At 35.6% G+C, this 20,373-nt stretch overlaps 1 long non-coding RNA gene and 2 pseudogenes across 1 annotated transcript; 2 read left to right on the forward strand and 1 right to left on the reverse strand.

Annotated features, from left to right (window-relative positions):
- Window positions 1-2,812: 2,812 nt before the first annotated feature.
- On the reverse strand, window positions 2,813-5,956 carry LOC146938464 (disease resistance protein RPM1-like; annotated as a pseudogene).
- A 5,942-nt stretch (window positions 5,957-11,898) lies between these two features.
- LOC146938465 (uncharacterized) lies at window positions 11,899-13,946 on the forward strand. The gene is made up of 2 exons (XR_015033373.1): window positions 11,899-12,063; window positions 13,657-13,946. It is a non-coding gene; the product is annotated as an uncharacterized LOC146938465 (long non-coding RNA).
- A 244-nt stretch (window positions 13,947-14,190) lies between these two features.
- LOC146938466 (uncharacterized) lies at window positions 14,191-16,269 on the forward strand (annotated as a pseudogene).
- The last annotated feature ends 4,104 nt before the right edge of the window (window positions 16,270-20,373 follow it).

Raw genomic sequence — 20,373 nt, forward strand, 5'->3', positions numbered from 1 at the left:
ATTTAATTATCATTGTCATTTCAATTATAAAGAAATGAATTTATTTTTCTTAAATTGTGGTTCAAAATTAGTATATATCATAAAAATATTTATTTATGTTAAAATAGATTAAAGTGTAGTGCATGTTTATTTATTATGGGAGGGGGTTGTAATTCAAGCATCTTATAGGGGAGAACAGTATAAATTTTAATTTTCAAGGGAGGGGAGTGTATGATTTAACATAAGAGAGGAGGGGAGTGTAATTCAAGCATCTTTGAGGGAACGGGAGTGTAGTTTACTTTAAGTAAAATGATTCAGAAACCCATTTGATAGGTTAAACACTTTCTTCTCTCTCTTTCACAAGTTTTTTTTTTGTACACTTGTAACATTGTGGTTGACCAATGTCACCATGTCACCAAATGCTATGTCACAAGTGCTACCCCTTATGTGGTCACAACTAGACTCTGAACGTAATGGAAATCATTTGATACAAAAGAGAAGCATTAATGACTTCAAACGAGATCCGAAGAAAAATCAACCCAAAAGTCAAAGCTCTGATTAGAAAGGACACTTTATCTTGAAGTTTATGATGTAATCAGACTCTATAGAGAGGAGCATTTGAAGATGATGTCAGCAGTTTGGGAGACTCTGACCTGGTTTGCCTTTTTCTGATGGGATGTCGCTTTCATGCTCTGAATATTACAATTTGTCTTGTTCTGACCACGTGCAGAAACAACCAAGAAAATTCATGGACAAAGAGAATGTAGCAGATCATTCAATAAGAATTGCAAAGAATTTTCGAATGATTATTTAACAACATTATCCATAAGAGGCAAAGTTACAACCTCTCCGATCAAGCTTCTTAAGGACTATGCGCTGGCGCCTCCTCACACTCTAGCCAAAACATCCCTTTACCTTTAAACTTCACGAATTTTAACCCGAACATATCCAAACCACCACCCTCCCAAGACCCTAAACTTGAGGAGTTCATTACTCTTGTGTATGCTAAGGTTCAAAGTCTTCTTAAATGAAAAGGGTTGAATTGTGGTTTGTTTTTCTTCTCCTAAAACTGGATTCACTGTTCAGAACCTGATAGAGTTCAGCTTCTGAAGTAATGTTCAGAGTCTAGTTGCAGCGGATAAGAGAGAGAGAAAGAAGAAAGACACAAAGCAATTTATAATGGTTCCTTCCACAAACCGGAAGTAGTCCACTCCTCCCTGCACTTCCAAGGAGAGTTAACTAAAATCAATATCTGATTACAACTGCTCACAGCTCAAACTAGCAAGAGACCTTAAACTACTCAAGCACAACTGCAAGAGATTTTCTAATGCTCAAGCACAACTGCAAGAGACTCCCTATGCTCAAGCACAACTGCAAGAGACTTCTATTCAAACAGAATTACAAAGAAAATTGTTTGAGGTTGAACACTTGATATACAATCAGTGGTGTTCACAATACAAATCAGATACAGACTCTTAAGAGTCTAGAATTTCTATGATATGAAAGTTGATAAGAGATTCTAAGTGAACTTTGATGTGAAACAATTTCAGCAGAGGTTTGACACTCGTAAAATTGTTGTGAGTCTCTTAGAAATCTTCAAGTCTTCACTCCTTTATATAGTGGTGTGAAAGAGAAGTTGTAGATTGTCAGCACATCAAAAGAGTCATTGTTGAAGTTTGATCAAATCACCAATCTGTTGCTTGATTTGGTTATTGTCCTAAGAGGGAACAATTTCAAATTCATTCCTTGTATAGAGAATTACCAGCGTAGTCACAGCTGTTGTCTTGTACTATTGCAGACACAAAACAGAGTAGTGGAGATAGTGGTTGTACAATTGTATTATTGTCCTTTCCTTGCAATCTTCAGTGGATAAGCATCAAATGCCTTCAAATTCTTCTGAATTAGCTGTTGCTCCAGGCTTCTATTCCTTTTCCAATGATGCATAATCAGAATCACAACATTTAACTAACTTCAGCTTCGAGTCTTCAGCTTCTGATGATCTTCAGCTTCTGATGACATCATCTTCTGGTAGACAGCTTCTGATAAGAGTGCTTTTGATGACGTCAGCTTCTGATGATCTTCAGAACCTCTTTTCGTCAGGCGCTTTCTTGCAACACAAGCTTCCTTTTTGTAGATTCAATTGCTCTTAATTTGTTCTTCCAGAACCTATGCTTGATTTAAGACATTCAAATTTTTGTCTATGGTCCTACACACTTGAACAAATATTAGCATATCCAATTGACAATTTTTAATACCTTGTTATCATCAAAACTCAAAGGGTAATGTTAAACACATTTTGTTCCAACAAGGAAGATAGTGTGTGGAAGCAAACAAGGAAGCTTTGTAAGTCTGGTTCACTAAGCTTCTCTGTTAGATGGACTTGGAAGATCTCAGGAGTAATATAATCCAAGGAGACACTTCCTTTACAAGCATCCCTGATGAGATTCCTAAAGATTATGAGTTTCCGCTAGTGGACCCAGATACTTCTCTTATGCCTCTGAGACCAAAGAATCTAATCATTGTTGCTTCTGCCCTTCAACCTGTTGCATTAGATCTTGTTCCTTCTAATGTTGCATCATCTGATGAGTTTGAGAAATTCAAAGATGAAATAAGTAGAGATGTTAAAAATGGGTCAGGGTAATGTGATGATCCACTATCAATATTTTCATTTGATTTTTGTTGAAAAACACTATACTTTTCAAAAAAAAATTACCAACTAATTTTAAATTTATTAATAAAAGATATTTAAATTACTAAACTTAATAAGAATGGTTAAATTTAGCTCAAAGTTTTAAAATTCTAAATTTATAAATTATTAATTTGATTCAATTGATGAAATAAATCTAGAGTTTAATTAATATACAATGTTGATATAAAAATTATTTACACTTCTATATGCATTCAGTCATATTTTAACAAAAAAATAGTTGTGAGTAACTAATATATAAAAAAATACATAAAGAAGAGTGGATAAATGAAAAAAAGGAAACTAAAACGGCCCGGGCTAGCCCATGACTGACACAGATCGGACGGAGTTCTAGAATATATAGCCCTATTACAAATTGGTTGGGCCGGGCTAACCCATTTACGTGGTTGGGTTGGGCCATCCCATTTGACACCTCTAAAAATAAGGGACAAATTAGTATCTTATCCTTTTATCTCTCAAATTAGAGAATTTCTACAAAGGGCACTTGGTTGAAGATCCAATGCTCTTTTCCTTCTTCATCTGGAGCAATGCTCTGTTTAAGTTCATCACTCATAAAATAAAGACAGAGAACTTCAAGCTTTTGTAAGTGTTGAATGCCAGTTGGTAACGTCATCAGTTGGGGGATGGATAATAAAGTGAGCTTTTTCAGAGAACCCAATGCACCTTCGTCAATAAGGATATGACTCAAGTTATGGAAATCTTCAAGATGTAGTTCTTTCAAATTCTTAAACCACCCATCTTGAAAATGTAACCTTTCCAATTTGTCTTCATAATCATCACTACCCTTGATATAGAGGGACAACAAGTTTGGCATACTTTGGAGTAATTTCATTCCATCATTCTGTTGCTTCGTAAGTCTCACTGCCATCTCAACAAGGTTTGTGAGTTTTGGAATCCACTCAGGAAACTTCTTTAAACTCCCGTAGAGTACGACTCATTGAAGCTTAGGTGGGGGTGAATTCAAATCCAGATCAATGAATGTGTCAGCAGAATCGGTTCCAGCAATCAGTAGTGTCTCCAATTGTTGCATCTTATTGATTGAGGAAGATAGAGCACTCATATATTCACTCCTAACACCTTTCAAAACCAATTCCCTTAGCTAATTTAGCTTTCCTAGCTCTTCGATTATCTCAACCACTCTATTATCATTTTCATCTTCATCATCATCTAAATAAACCGAATTTAGAGTCTGTAAGGATGTCATGCCTCCAATACCATCCTTCAACTGAATCAAAGACATATGATAGCCTAAAAAATGGCGTAGCTTTCTAAGCTTGCAAATCTCCTTCGGCATATTACGATTTTTAAACTCTGTTTCTCTTAAATCCAAAGTCTCTAGGTTCACAAGCATGCCAATGGATTTTGGAAGTTCAGAATTTCTTTCTCCATGCCCCCTGAACCAAAAATATTTCAAGTAGTTCAAACTTCCCAAATCATTAGGAACTTCAATATGTCTCAAAGCAAGCACCTTCAACCGCCTATATTTTGTAGGGATCGTCTTTACAAAGGATTCAAGTGATGTTTGAGGTTCGAGAACAAGCAGTGATCGAACATGTGAGCTTTCAATACCTTCCATTAGATTATCAGAACTTGGTGCTATTGATAGGCGTCGAATCATTCCAGTTGAAGGCAATTGTTTGTCCTCGGTAATACTCGTGCAAAAGCTTAAATCCTCATGTTTTTCAAGGATCATTACACGCACTAGATCATGAACACGGCAAATTTCTACTCTTCCATCAATACTGATTGAAACTACTTGCACCAAACTTCTACGGATCAACTCTTTTAAATATCCTTCAGCAACCTCTTCCAATGTCCTTCCCCTTTCTTCTTTCACAAACCCTTCAGCAATCCATTGACGAATCAATATCTTTGAACGAACATCACAGTCTTCATGATATAATCCAAAATACAAGAAACATGACTTGAGGTTGTAAGGCAAATCATGGTAACTAAGTCCTAAAATTTTTGTTATCATGGAATCTTCCATTAACTCTGCATTTATATTTTCACTAAACTTCGACCATTCATTTGGATCTCTATCTTTGCAAGCTAACATACCACCAATGACTACAATTGCGAGTGGTAATCCATCGCATTTTTCAACAATTTTGGAAGATATACCAATAAGATTTTCTGAACAATTCTAAAGATTTTTCTTCATTTAAACCTTTAAGTTCATGCACTTCAACAAGAGAAGATTTCTTACAAGCATCTGCAACATCCTTCTTTCTTGTTGTGATTAATATCTTACTACCTTTTTTGTTATCAATCATAGCAAATTCAATATCATTCCAAAAATGTGAATCCCATACATCATCAAACACTACAACGTACCTTTTTCTTTGCAAGTAGTTTCTCACTTCATCAACTAGTGGGTCTCGATCCATTTGATGGAGATTCTGCGGAGGATCTTTCCTTTGTTGTTTGTAAATCTCCAGCAAAATGTCCCTCAACACTTTTTCTATATTGTATGATCGAGACACGGTGATCCATACATGACATTTAAAGTGTTTAACGACCATTTGGTTGTCAAAAACTTTCCTGGCTATAGTTGTTTTTCCCAGTCCTCCCATTCCAAAAATGGAGACAACTGTGCGCTCTGCTCTTCCATCTACAAGCCAATCAATCAATTTGTCTCTTGGCTCTTCAAAGCCCACAACATCAGCTTCATCCATGTAAAATGGATTCTGATATCGAAGGCTGTGCAATGATGAGGCGTTTGTGTTTGTTGCAGAACTACTTGATGGTTTATCCGAAGAAGATTGGATGTGGAAGCCAATGATCTTTTTCACTTGTTTCTTTTATTTCTCTAATTCGGGATTTGATGTTCTGAATCTTGTAAGCAATTTGGAGACGAAGAATCTTAGTTTTCACCAAGTCAACAGCACCAGCAGCACATCCAGGATCAGAAGATTGATGTTCCTCAAGGAATATATAATCATCAATGACATCTTCTATGTGAAAAGATGCTTCTATCAGCTGCTTGATCTTTGCTTTGATTCCGCGACTTGTTTCCACGTCTTCTTCAGCATCAGCCATTCTATCTGCATTGTTGATGAATTTTTCAATTCTTTCAAATTCATCTTCCAGTTCTGCAATTTCTTTTGGGACACCCCTAATAATGTTGAATGCTTCCTTCAAGAGTGGAAGCAAGTGATCACGGGCTAGTGGAAGCAACTGATCACGAGCACAGGAGAGTGCAGTGTCACACATTTTGTTGTATGTTCGATTTTAATTTGCTACTAGTATTGTGAGTTAGAGCAGTGGTGTGGAAAAAGCCATTAGTCCTTCAAATTTATAAGCATAAAGTTGAGAATGTTACCAATAAGATAAAAGACTAAAATATAATTAATTATATGTAAAAGACTAAAATATTCTTAACAATAAGATAAAAAAAAAAAAAAATATGCTTAAAAAGAATGTTTAAAATATTCTCCACGAGTAACTCGCCCAACCCAATTGAATGGTTCGTAGGAAGCAGAAGATGCCTTACAACAGGAAATTTTATTAAAGCTGACAAGTCTCGTGAATGAGAAAATGCGAACACAATGATCCCTCCCTGATTTTCCTTCCATTATTTTCTTTCTTTCTATCTTTGTTGAAACTTGAAAGTGTCCTTTTTTATTTGTCCATAATTTTCTTTCCTTTTTTTGTTGAAAGTGTCCTTTTTTATTTGTCCACCATGTATAGTGTCTTTTTGGAATTCATGAAAGTTCTTAGTCAATATAAAAATTTATATACCGAAATGAAACATGATATGATGTGATTGAACAAAACTAGTATCACTACGCGTACCAAGTCCAGACTAAAAACTTATTCATAATTAAAAACAACATATAAATTGTAAAAACTCATACACTTAGGCTTTATTTTCAAAGAATATTTTTTCAGAGAGTGATGAATTAATGCATACGATTAATATATTTTTAATTTTGAGAATATTATAATAACATATATTAAATTTGAACGAGAAGAAGTTTTGGTAAGAAAAGGATTGTCTCTCGACAGGGAAAAAACGCAGCTTCATGGCCAAGAATCAAAGAGAAAGATGAATTAAAGTTGGATTGATGAGCTAAAACCCTGGATGTATGGGAATCAAGAGCTAGGGTTAGGTGATGAGTGGAACTTGAAGATGGAAGATTGTTATGGCAAGATTATGTTAAGGTGAGTTCTTTAGATAGTTTCCCACCTTTGGGATGTGCAAATTCTTGTGAGAATTTATGAATTTAAATTATGGAGGGTATTAAAACCCTAATGCCCCTTTGGCCAAATCTTGTTGATTATATGTTAAAATTGCCATGAAATATGTTTAATAATGTCAATATATGTTGCTGGATATATATGGTGCATTGCAGGATCAAATTGGACGAGTTTTGGGTCAAAATTGCAGAATCTACACCACAGACCCGAAGAAACTCGCTATTAGCGAAATATTTCGCTAATAGCGAAATTTACAGAACCTGCCCAGAAACATTTCGCCAATGGCGAAACTCTCTGCCTTGGCCAACATGCTTTTGGCTTGTTGGCTCATTTTAGGGCCGATGGTGCATTCCGAAGCTTTTCTTTCATCGTTTTACAACTTTATAACCCCAAAACAACATCTAGGCAATGCACATAACATCAAGTGATTCATGAAAAGAAAATCATGGTAATCTTAGCTTGTATGGCAAGAACGGCACCAGAGAGTTAAGCCGAATGCTCGGGTGGATGATGAACTAAGAAAGGGAATGAATGTAGAGCCTCGACATAGCTTGTCGAGAACTAGAATGTTAAGCAAGAATCCTATGTAAGTTAAGACGCGAAGTATATTCTATTCGCACATGATCAAGAATGATTATGCACGCATGTTAAAGTCGTGGATTGATAGGTAAATCTCTCCACTATGAATAAGTATGAACATGAATGAACAAGTATGTAGTTTACCACTAATCGGATCGATCAAGGATCCGAGTTAAATGAGTAAACATGTATAGGTTTAATCTTACATGAATGTTTAAGACTATGATTAAAATGAATGATTTAGGTGCCATGTCTCTTGTGATCCACGCTAGGTTGGGATATCAAGGGGTTCTCACATGGGAACGGGATAAGCTCCGCAAGGGGGGCCCGCATGTCACTGAGTAAGCAAGATGTAGGTGTCGTGAGAATAGGATAAGCTCCGCAAGGGGGGCCTGCACGTCACTGAGGGAGTCCGATGTGCCTTAGCTAGGTTTTCATTAGTTATGTATGGGATTGCACTCGGGGTTACTCCACCCGGGTCTCTCTGTAAAATGAACCAAGATAATGATTGTTTGTTCAACGCTAACCTAATAAATGAATGAATATGACTATGTATGATACGATATGATTATGATTATGATATGATGTTAGCCATGAACAAGTCGTGCAATAGAGCAAGATACGAATGTTATACCGATGACGATCTTAGGTTTCCCTAATCGTCCGGTTTATGACCGTGTCATGAATATGTTATGTATAGGCCTTGATGCGTTTAGAGAATCTTGGCATAGTGGTCTTGGGTTCCCTTAAACCGCCATGACATGTATGATGTTAGTAAAGACCTTTGACAAGTAAGATGAACCTATGACGGATCTAGCATGCACGACTGTCTAGGAAAGCATGACCACACACGTATAATCAACCGCTAGGTTGTATTGTAGACACGTGGTGATCGTAGGTTTTCCCCGAGGTTACCTATAGCCTAGGGTTAGGCAGAACTCACGGAGATATTATGTCTCATCCCAATCCTTATTTGTTTCAGATAAGCAGGATGGTTTTGCAAGCTTGTAGCCAGATGGATATTTCAGCAAGTGCACGTTCGTACCAGCGGCAGGATGTCATGGACCTTTAAGGATATATTCTTTATGTATGGACGAGTTGTATTATATTGTTGTTTGTACGAACATGATTTGTTGTATAAATATTATTCATTCGAAGATTTATTGTTGTATATTTTAATGTATCCAGTATCAAGTGAATGCACATGCTAAACTTCCTAGGTACGTTTAGTATGGGTGTTACATTTTCTTTGAATACAAGTTCTTATTTTCTTTTCCTTATTCTCTTGCTCTTTAAAATTCTGCACTTTTATTTTCAGCTATTTACTTTCATGTTCTTCTCCCTATCCTTAATCTCTATGTGTACGATGAACATGAGTGAGTAGACTTCTTTGTCTTGGGATTGTTGGATGAGTCTAATGACCTAATACTATCAAACCAAGCCTAGAACCCTAATTTTATGTGAATCTATTTTTCTAATTTAATCTCACCGTTCTTAATTCTTATTTCAAATACTAAGTGAAGTATCGAAAGAAGAAGGTTAGTATTGGACATGTGATATTAGACAAGGGTTACGAAACATGAGAATAGTCTAGTAAACCTTGAGACCTTAAAGTTTCGCTCCTAATGGGTTTCAATAACGATCAACCATGAGAATAGGTGTGGTTGTTATTGAAACACACTCATTGATTTCGAGAGAAACCAGTCTTTAGAAATAGATTTAACATAAGATTAGGTATTAGTGTTGAATTATGAAAGATTTGTCATTATGACGAACCAATAATCTCGATGCGCTTTTTACTATTATTTTATTTCAATCAAAATCCAAAATTTTCAACTTTTAATCTTTCCGATAATCACCATTAAAAAGAGAATCATAGTTACAACAACTCTCTGTTGGAACGATACTTTTTACTACTCTGATATAACCGTCCACTTGCGGAAAATACACATCAATGTATGTGACTTATTGTAACAAATCATGCTTATTTTTTCAATTACACGACAATATTGTAAATATAATATAAACTCTTGTCTTTTTTAACACCAACAATATAACATTATTATAACAAAATTTGTTTAACTGTATAATTGAAATATTAAAAAATATAACCAAAAATCTCACATTTCCTTTATATATTTTTAATATAATATTGTTCCTATTGTAGTGACTAGTGAGTATTTCAATCAGATTTATCTTATTTTGTAATTAATTTAAATATTGTTATATAAATAAAGGCAGAAGTTAAGTTGTGAAATGTAGAAAATTAATTTTAAAGATTGTGCAGTTAATGTCTTGAAAGGTAAAAAACTTATTTTTTCAATAAAAAATTTATATTTTAATTTAATTTTTTTGATCCTTAGCTTATGTCCCAAGGACACAATCGCACAAGTTACCCATTAATAAAATAGTATGGAAAATACTTTAAATGAAGGATAAAGTTGAAAAGGAAAAAATTCAGCTTAAACTCTTGTATTTTCTTTATGGTTTGTCTAACACGTGCAATATTGCACATGTTAAAGAAACTAAAAGTATTAAGTTTTTATTGAAGAAACAATTATTTATTAAAAAGTTACACATTAAATACAAAATATACAAGTTCCAATACAAAGTTACTATTTAAAACTTATTTTTTCTAAAGTATTTAAAACTTCTTAACATGTGTAAATTTGTACATGATAGAAATACCCTATCTTTATACTCCCTCCGTTTCATATTACATATCGCAATTTTACAATGTGCATTATTCTCATAGCTTACTTTGACTATATTTTTTAACTAATATATGAATACAAATGTTAGAATGTAAAATGTTGTTTGATTTGTCTCGATGAATATTGAAATATCAAATATTATTAATTATATGTAAAATACTAAAATATTATTAACATTTTTAACGACTAGCAGTTAACGAGTACGCCGTACTTGTTTATATGTTCTTTTTATTGCATTAACACACGTAAAGTATAAATAAATTTTTATAAATTTTTTATTTTAATTAAAATTATATGTATAGATGTTTGTGACTTTTTGTAACAAATCATGCTTATTTTATCAATTACACAACAATATTATAAATATAATATAAACTCTTATCCTTTTTAACACCAACAATATAACATTAATATAGCAAAAATTGTCCCTCAAAAAAACAATTATTATAGCAAAATTTATTAAAAGGTATAATTGAAATGATAAAAAATCTAACCCAAAATATCACATTTCCTCCAATGCCCCGGGGGCACTGGTTAACATTCTCCATATTTTTAATATAATATTGTTTCTATTGTAATGAGAATTTTAACAAGATTTATCTTATTATTTAATTAATTTATATATTATTATAAAAATAAACAAGTTAAGAAGTCAAAAGTAGAAAATTTATTTCTAAAATTGTGCATTCAATGTCTTGAAAGGTAAAAACTTATTATTTTTTTCAATACAAAATTTATACTGCCTCCATACCTAAATATAAGATCCTTTTAAGAAATTTTTTTGTCTAATTTTATAAGACTCTTTTGGTATTTCCAAGTATTTTAATTAATTCTTTACCAACATGATTATATTTATTTTATATTTTTTTCTTCGATCAACATTAAATAATATGTTAAAAACATACACAATCCGCTCTCTTAAAGGATAAAATTGTAAAATCAATATTAATTACAAACAAATTTATTTCCACTTTTTTAGATCCTTAACTTATGTCCTAAAGGCACAAGTTAACATGACTCATTAATAAAATAGTATGTAAAATACTTTAAATGTAGTGTAAAATTGAAAAAGAAAAAATTCAGCTCAAACTCTTGTATTTTCTTTATATATAAAACCTTCTCACTTAAGTATTCCACAAAAGTGGACCCCACAATACTATTTATTAAATTAATCATTTTGCAATGTTTGTTGGACATGCTTTGTTTATTGGTGATACCCTGGGTCCTATAAGGAGTTTGGCTTACATCCATTTATTTTTCGTCATTTAGTGTTCATTTATGAAAGATATAGACACATACAACATGTAGATTAGTAATTAAGTGGCTCCCATCAATGTATCCCGTAAAGTTATCATATGTGTTTATCCCTCTTGTAAATGGACACTAAATGAAGGAAAGTAAATGAAGATACACAAAACTTGTAACACCCCATTTTAATTTAAGTTTAATATTAATATGTTAAGTGTAGCGAGTAAGTGAATGGATTGATATTATTGTTGTTGTTGTGTAATTTACGTTGTGTGTCGTGATGAGAAAAGATTAGAGTAATAATGTTGAGTGAGAAGTGGCTAAAGGAATTAAATGAGGCGAAAGGAGAAACTCAAAACAAAAACAAACAAACAAAAAAATATATAAAGGGTGACAGGTGTGCAAAAATTAAGATTTAAATAAGTGGGGGAGGGAAAGAGTAAAAGAATAGTAATTAGCACTAGAAGAGTTTAAGACTGAGTGTTGGCCCGAATATATATAGAACGTTAGGAAAATAGATTAGTCAGTTTTCTTTTTGGCTGAACATGAAAGGAGAAAAGAGAGAAGCAGAGAAGAAAACAGAACCCTAATTGCAAACAAGTTAAACCGGAAGTTTCAACCAACGAATTCAAGGTAAGGGGGAGAACCTTTCATCTTAGGGTATTATTATTCCAAATTGAACGGTTGTTTTCAGTTCTATAATTGTTGATGCTGTTACGATGAGAATCATGGTGAGAGATTAGAGATGAATTGATGATTATTAGTGTTGTTGTTATTCTTGAGAGTTTAAAAGTGAGAGATACCAATTTTTATGTCGTCGCGGTTCTTGTTTGTTACTGTTAGCTTATGTGTTCTGATTTGTGTTTAGGTTAGTAGTATCACATAGGTATGACCGCATCAACGTGTAGTGATACATTAGGATAGTGACTTTGATTTATGTATAAAGAGGCTGAAATGAATTTTGGGAAAATTATACTTGGTTCTTAATCATATACAAATTGTCGCGTACACCCACGAAAATAATATACAGGTTGGTGTTGTTGTTAGTTTCATTAATGTATAGAGGATTGAAAGGGTAAAGGGTTCATTTTATTTGACGAATTAGGGAGTTGGCTAATCACTATTAAAGCATGAGAAAATATGTGGTTATTGCCTTATTTGTTTATTGTAATTCATAGACGGAGACTTTGAGCGGTGGGCTTCAACAGGAATGAAGGGAAGTTAACCATAGGTTGACACAATCATTTTGGAGTGATAATAATTTAGGGTCCAAATTTGTTCTTCTGAAACTTTTAGGTAGATTTTCTGCTGCAAATAAAAGAAAGAAAAAAAATAGTATATGTTGGGTTTTGGACCGTCACAGTATGACCATATGAACACTAGAAGCTGAACTTAATAAGAAGAAGAAGATAAGCACATAAGCATAGTGTGATATGATTTATTCATGTCTAAGTACTAAATTAGTATATATAGAAATAAGCTATTGACCTTTTAATGAATATTAGAATTTTAGTTATTAGTATAACGATGAAAATCTTTTTAAGTTACATCAATAATAAGGCTCTTAAAGTTTCGGTATTAGTTGATCTATTGAAGAATAAATTCATTGACGATGTAGATGATTTAATTAGTGATGTGTATTGATGTGCTATTTAATGATGTTGTCTATTATGTTTTGATGATGAGCTTGATGATGTATAATTTATAGTGATGATGAGTGTGATGATGATTTGTGTGCTTGCATTAGAATTATGCATTTTAGGGGGGAGTCTTGCATTAATAAGTGAATTATTTGAATATGTGTATATGTGTATTACTTGTCGAACTTATTTATATGCATTCATATAGAGTCTAAGACTGATGGAGTGCATGACTAATGGAGAAGTCCAGTAATATACCTCTGGAAAATTATGACGAGAAAATCCAATAACATAACTCTGGAAAATGATGAGATAGGAGTGGTACCATGTTCATATAGGTCTTTAGGAGAGTCCATGTGCATTTATGTGAAGATGTTGTGCTTGGTGTTTCTAAGAGTGGAAAGATGAGATGAGGTGATATATGAATTGAAGAGAATATATATATAGTAACTGTTGAGAGTGAAGTGATGATGGAGATTTTATTTCTTTGATATTATTTACAGTGTGTGCTTTTCCTTAATACTATGTTATAGCAGGATTTCTCACCCGTTCTTTTGATGTGTTGTTTTATGTATGGTGGTTGTAGTTTGAGTACAGACACACAGGTTGACGAGGAGTAGCCGATGGGCGTTTAGAAGGTGGACATAGAAGATGTTTCCTATTAGTCCTTTATTTATTAGCTGAGAATAAAATGTAGTCGCTACAAGCTCTGATTCCTGTAACACTAGGGTTGGGGACGACGATTGAACCTTTATTTCATTCTGAGTTTTGCTATGGGAATATTGTTATTTCCTTTTTATGAATCATACAAAAACTAACATGGGTTTAATTATTATGACCTTTGAATATTTAATTTCTCTATGTTACATTACTTAATGACATTATTTAAGATCTTTGATGAATAAAGTTGAGATGTGTAACATCCTTGTTATTTTATATATTATTTTTATTTAAAATTATCGACGGGAAATAGGGTGTTACATAGTTGGTATCAGAGCAGGTCGGTCCATCCGGCCTAGGATTCCTAATTGATATTTTACCCTGTAGGTGACAAGTGTATATAACACTGTGGAGTTCTAAATTCTAATTGTTGCCTGATTTTGACGAATGCAGATAAGAAATGGCGTGAAGAAACGATCAAGCGATTGCAAACACTATGACTGCAGTAGCTCAAGCCTTGAACAATTCACTACAAGGACAACAGAACCAGCAGGGGGCAGCTGATGAGCTCCGTCTAGACAAGTTTATGAGGAACAACCCGCCTAACTTCAAGGGGAGGTACGATCCGGATATGGCACAGAATTGGCTACAAGGGATTGAAAGGATTTTCAGGGCAATGGTGGCCACTGATGAACAAAAAGTCAGACTAGCTACACACATATTGGTGGAAGAGGTTGAGTTTTGGTGGGGAAATTCTCGTCAAAGGCTTGAAGGGGTTGGTATTGTAGTTACATGGGAAGTGTTTAGAGAAGAATTTTTGGGAAAGTACTTTCCTGCTGATGTGCGTAACAAGAAGGAGATTGAATTCTTTGAGTTGAAGCAAGGGAATATGTCAGTGTCAGAGTATGCTGCAAAATTTGAAGAATTGTCCAGGTTTTGTCCCTATATCAATGCAGCGGACGCGGAGGTTTCCAAATGCTTGAAGTTTGAGAATGGGTTACGTCTCGAGATCAAGCAGTTTATTGGGTATCAACAAATTCACCAATTTTCCTCATTGGTAACTGCTTGCAGAATTTGTGAGGACGACAGCAAGAAATGGGCTAGTCACTACAAGGCGGTTAGTGAAAAGAAAGGAAGAGACCAAAGTCGGGGTAAGCCATATAGCCTTCATGCTGATAAAGGAAAGCCGATGAATGGTAATGTTGTGATAGAATTAAGTGGGGGAGGAGTTCGCCCACCTCTTAGGTGTTATAATTGTGGGGAAGTAGGACATCGTGAAAATGAATGCCAAAGTACTAAGTTAAAGTGTTTCAAGTGTAGAGGTACAGGTCATCGTGCAATAGAATGCAAGAAAGAGGTTGTCTGTTTCAAGTGCGGTGAAGCCGGACATATCAGTACATATTGTCAGAATCCAAAACAAGAGCAAGCCAGAGGGAAGGTATTCTCTTTGAGTGGAGAAGATGTTCCTAGCTCCGACAAATTAATCCGAGGTACTTGCTTCATTAATAATGTTCCTTTGATTGCCATTATTGATACCGGGGCTACACACTCCTTTATTTCCCTTGAGTGTGCGAAGTTGTTGAGTCTTGAGATGACAGCGATGTCGGGTAGGATGATTATAGACACCCCAGCTAGTGGTTCAGTAACCACTACTTTAGTATGTAGGAATTGCCCTTTAACAATTTTTGGGAAGCATTTTGGGATGAATTTGGTTTGTTTAACCTTAAGTCAGATAGATGTTATTTTGGGAATCAATTGGCTGGAATTTAATCGAGTCTATATTAATTGTTTCACTAAGACAGTACTGTTTCCCGAACCTAAAGAGGAAAGAGATTCTAGATTTGTTACTGCAGTGCTGATGAAAGCGGCTAGGGATGAGGGGGCTCAGTTGTTTATGTTACTTGCTGCATTGAAGTTGGAGAATGAATCACAAGGTGCTAGTCAACCAGTGGTGTGCGATTTTCCAGAAGTGGTTCCGGATGATATTACTGATCTACCACCAGAAAGGGAAGTTGAATTTGCTATATATTTGATACCTGGAACTAGACCGGTGTGGGATGTTCAGTTTGAAGACAGCTTCCAAGAACTCAAGAAGAGGTTAACAACGGCACCAGTCATGATCTTGCCAAACCCGAGTAAGCCATTTGTATGTTACTGTGACGCTTCTAGTAGAGGGTTAGGGGGTGTACTTATGCAGGGCAGACAGGTTGTGGCCTATGCTTCGAGACAATTGAAAATTCATGAAAGGAACTATCCAACACATGACTTAGAGTTGGCAGCCGTGGTGCTTGTACTAAAGGTATGGAGACACTACCTATACGGGTCGAGGTTTGAAGTGTTTAGTGATCATAAGAGCCTGATATATTTGTTCGACCAAAAAGAATTGAATATGAGGCAACGGAGGTGGTTAGAATTCCTAAAAGATTATGATTTCGAGCTAAATTACCATCCAGGAAAGGCTAATGTAGTAGCAGATGCTTTGAGCAGAAAATCTTTACATATGTCGGTGCTCATGGTTAAGGAGATGGATTTAATATAACAATTCAGAGATATTAGTTTGGTTTGTGAGGTGACATCAAGGAGTGTTAGGTTGGGAATGCTTAAGCTGACAAGTCCGGTGTTAGAAGAGATCAAAGAAGGACAGAAGGCAGACTTGGTGCTAGTAAATCAGATAACACTAATTAATCAAGGGGAGGAAATCGATTTCAAATTGGATGAGAATGGGGTGTTGAGATTTAGAGGTAGGATTTGAGTGCCTGATGTGCCAGAATTGAAACGAAGTGTAACACCCGCGGCTGACAAGGACTGGGGAGTGGTCGCCGGTGCACAAGGCACGACAATGAGCGGCTCCCGACAGTTTCTAGAGGAACTGAATCACATCGGAATGAGAGGGATCCTAAGGTCGTGTAGGTATGGGACTACATGGTTGATGGAAGGCCTATAAGAATTGTTTGGTACTACCTATATCAACAAGATGCATCTTCTTTTTGGTAGCCCATTCCATAAGAACTCCACAATTAAGCGTTCTTGACTTGGAGTAGTCTTTGGATGGGTGACCTACCGGCAAGTTTCCCGGTAAGCGTGCGAGTGAGGACAAAATACACTGAAAAGACTCGTGTTGGTTTGTAGGGTCAGTCGGCAATGCTTAAAGTCGTCTGGGATGTTACAAACTAATGGCATATAGCCCACATATCCACTGAAAGGGTCACCAATCCGAAAATAACAAATATACAGGAAACATTAACAGAGAAAACATTATACGTTAATTAGAGATCTCAATCTAACTCACTTACAGAAACAAGCAACATATAAACTATAACAATGCACATTTAGCCTAAAAATGCAGACTCTACATGAGTGTGAAGCCTATCACAGGACATCACATGCAAATGATTCCGGAATTAATACACCTCCGCGGAGGGTTGTGGCAACTCCCCATAAGGAGATGAGTATCTACCCATCTATCAGACTCAATGATCCACTACGGTATAAGGTGGTCTTCAACGCACCCCGTGCCACCTCTCCGGTGTGCACCTCGTGACTCCTCTCTGGTGGCCATGTTTACTATGAAATGCATGAGCATATGATTCCCCTTATATGCTAATGCAACAACTTACATATCTCAAAAGCATATGTAAACAATTCATCTCATGCATTAAAGATTGCACATATATAATCATTTATTCACCTTGGAAATTAAGCATCATCAATCACGTATGAAAATACGGAGCAATTATACATAATAAACTATCATATATAAATATATCTACAAATGGATAGGTGCCCTTACCTCGACTAGCTTTTCATCCAAACAAAATTGACCTTGTCCCTTTTCATCCACAAGAGTGGATTGAGCATTCACCCAGGAGCTACGAAAATGTATCAAGACCTTAAGAAAATATTTTGGTGGCCTGGTATGAAGAGGGATGTGGCCAAGTTTGTGTATGCATGTTTGGTTTGCCAAAAGTCAAAAATTGAGCATCAGAAACCGTCCGGATTGATGCAACCTCTGAGTATTCCGGAATGGAAGTGGGATAACATATCTATGGACTTTGTGACGAACCTACCAAGGACCGGGAATGGAAGTGATGCCATTTGGGTGGTAGTGGATCGATTAAGTAAATTAGCTCACTTTATACCAACAAGACTGAATTACCCGTTACAGAAACTAGCTGAAATTTATGTTGAGCAGATAGTGAAGCCACATGGTGTGCCCTTAAGCATTGTTTCTGACAGAGATCCGGGATTTACCTCAAGATTTTGGGAGAGTCTACCAAAGGCCATGGGGAATAAGTTGAGGCTAAGTTCAGCATATCACCCGCAGACTGACGGACAAACAGAAAGGACAATTCAGTCTCTAGAGGATTTATTAAGAGCTTGCGTTTTAGACCACGGAGGGGGTTGGGATACTTGGTTGCTGCTGATTGAGTTCACATACAATAATAGTTTCCATTCTAGCATTGAAATGGCACCTTTTGAAGCTCTTTATGGGAGGAGGTGTAGAACCTCGTTATGTTGGTACGAATCGGGGGAAAATGCGGTGTTGGGACCAGAAATTGTACAGCAGACCACCGAAAAGATTAAAATAATTCAAGAGAGGATGACGGCATCCCAGAGTAGACAGAAAAGTTACCATGACAAACGGAGGAAACCTTTGGAGATCAAAGAGGGGGAACATGTATTTTTGAGGGTCACTCTGATGACGGGTGTCGGTCGTGCGTTGAAGTCGAAGAAACTCACGCCTCGATTCATCGGTCCTTATCAGATTACGAAGCGAGTTGGGGAAGCAGCTTATCAGGTGGCCCTACCACCGTCACTTTCAAACCTTCATAGTGTGTTCCACGTGTCACAACTTCGAAAATATGTTCCCGATCCGTCTCATGTGATTCACATGGATGATGTACAAGTGAGGGAGAACCTGACCGTTGAGGCCTTACCATTAAGGACTGAAGATAGGGAAGTGAAGAAATTGAGGGGCAAGGAGATCACCTTTGTTAAGGTGACGTGGGGGGGACCTGCTGGAGGTAGTATGACATGAGAGCTAGAGAGTAAGATGAAGGAATCCTATCCAGAGTTATTTCCTTCAGGTAACACCCCATTTTAATTTAAGTTTAATATTAATATGTTAAGTGTAGCGAGTAAGTGAATGGATTGATATTATTGTTGTTGTTGTGTAATTTACGTTGTGAGTCGTGATGAGAAAAGATTAGAGTAATAATGTTGAGTGAGAAGTGGCTAAAGGAATTAAATGAGGCGAAAGGAGAAACTCAAAACAAAAACAATCAAACAAAAAAATATATAAAGGGTGACAGGTGTGCAAAAAGTAAAATTTAAATAAGTGGGGGAGGGAAAGAGTAAAAGAATAGTAATTAGCACTAGAAGAGTTTAAGACTGAGTGTTGGCTGATAGAAATCTGGCAAGTGCACCAAAAACTATCGAAGTAGTAAAAATATCGATATCCACAAGAACTGTGTTAATTTCAATTGTAGCAAGCGCGTTATACGTTAGGATGTGTAAAGTTAGTATTTGGTTGCCCTAGGCAGTAAGGTTTGGTTTTAATCAGATTTGATTAAAGTAGAAAGAGTTTGAAAGAAAATTATATTGAGATGAATGGTTATGCCGGTGAATCCACTATTGCTTTATATGAAAAAGTCTTCCTCTCTCTACTCTCAATTACTACTCAGTTTTTACGATAAATTAACTAAGTGACTTTGATCAATCTCTCGCATCAAAGCCCTTTCCTAAGTTATAACCCTATTAATCTCTTAACGTGATTGAATAACCGCGGAAGCAATTTTGGAACGTTAACTCATGTATCATAACCCTCAATTTCCTATCTCTAGGCTCCTAGTGTTGAGTTAAACAAAATTACTATTTCAGGATTAAAAGCTAGGGCTAGTAGTCATTCAATTCCTAAGATCAATTCATGTGATTGCAAGAAGCTAGGGCTAGTAGTCATACAAAACAATAATCATGAAAAGCAATAAACACAAGTAATTCTGAATAAAAACTGAATAGCATTGATTATAGAGAGAGTTCAACTACAAAATCATATATTACAAAAGTTTCATCATGGCTTAACCAAACTAAAGGTTTAGCTACTCATAGCTAAACAATCATAAGAAATAACAAGAGAAAACATACATAAATCTAACCAACGAGGTGTTGGTATGAGATTCAGGGCTCGTTCCTTGGTCTCCTGTCGTCCTTAGTGCTCAAAATCGCAATAATAATCTCTCCCCAAAACCCTTGCTAGCAGCTGGCTATTTATAGAAAGAAATTAGGGTATCAGAAAAAGCCCATCATCGTGCCACGTTACGGGCTGGTCGTGGCACGATGCTTCATTAATCCAACGTGGCAGCTGACAAAATCAACCATCGTGGCACGTTGCATGTTGCTTCATGCCACGAAAATTCCAGTGCTGAATCTTTTGTCCCACGCTTCCTTCAACGTGCCACGAACATGATAAACGTGGCACGATGGTTGAGTTTTAGGCAATTTTCCTTGGTTTCTTGAAGTTTCTTTTCTTGAAGTTTCTTTTGGCTTGATTTCACCATGAATTCATTGCAGTTGACTCTCTAAATGCTATAATAAAGACCTAAATATGACTTAAAAACTAATGTTGATGCACTGTCATCACAAC

This window comes from Medicago sativa, chromosome 3 (genome assembly GCF_051527215.1).
Source record: "Medicago sativa cultivar Bolivia chromosome 3, Bolivia_mono, whole genome shotgun sequence".
NCBI classification, from domain to species: Eukaryota; Viridiplantae; Streptophyta; class Magnoliopsida; order Fabales; family Fabaceae; genus Medicago; species Medicago sativa.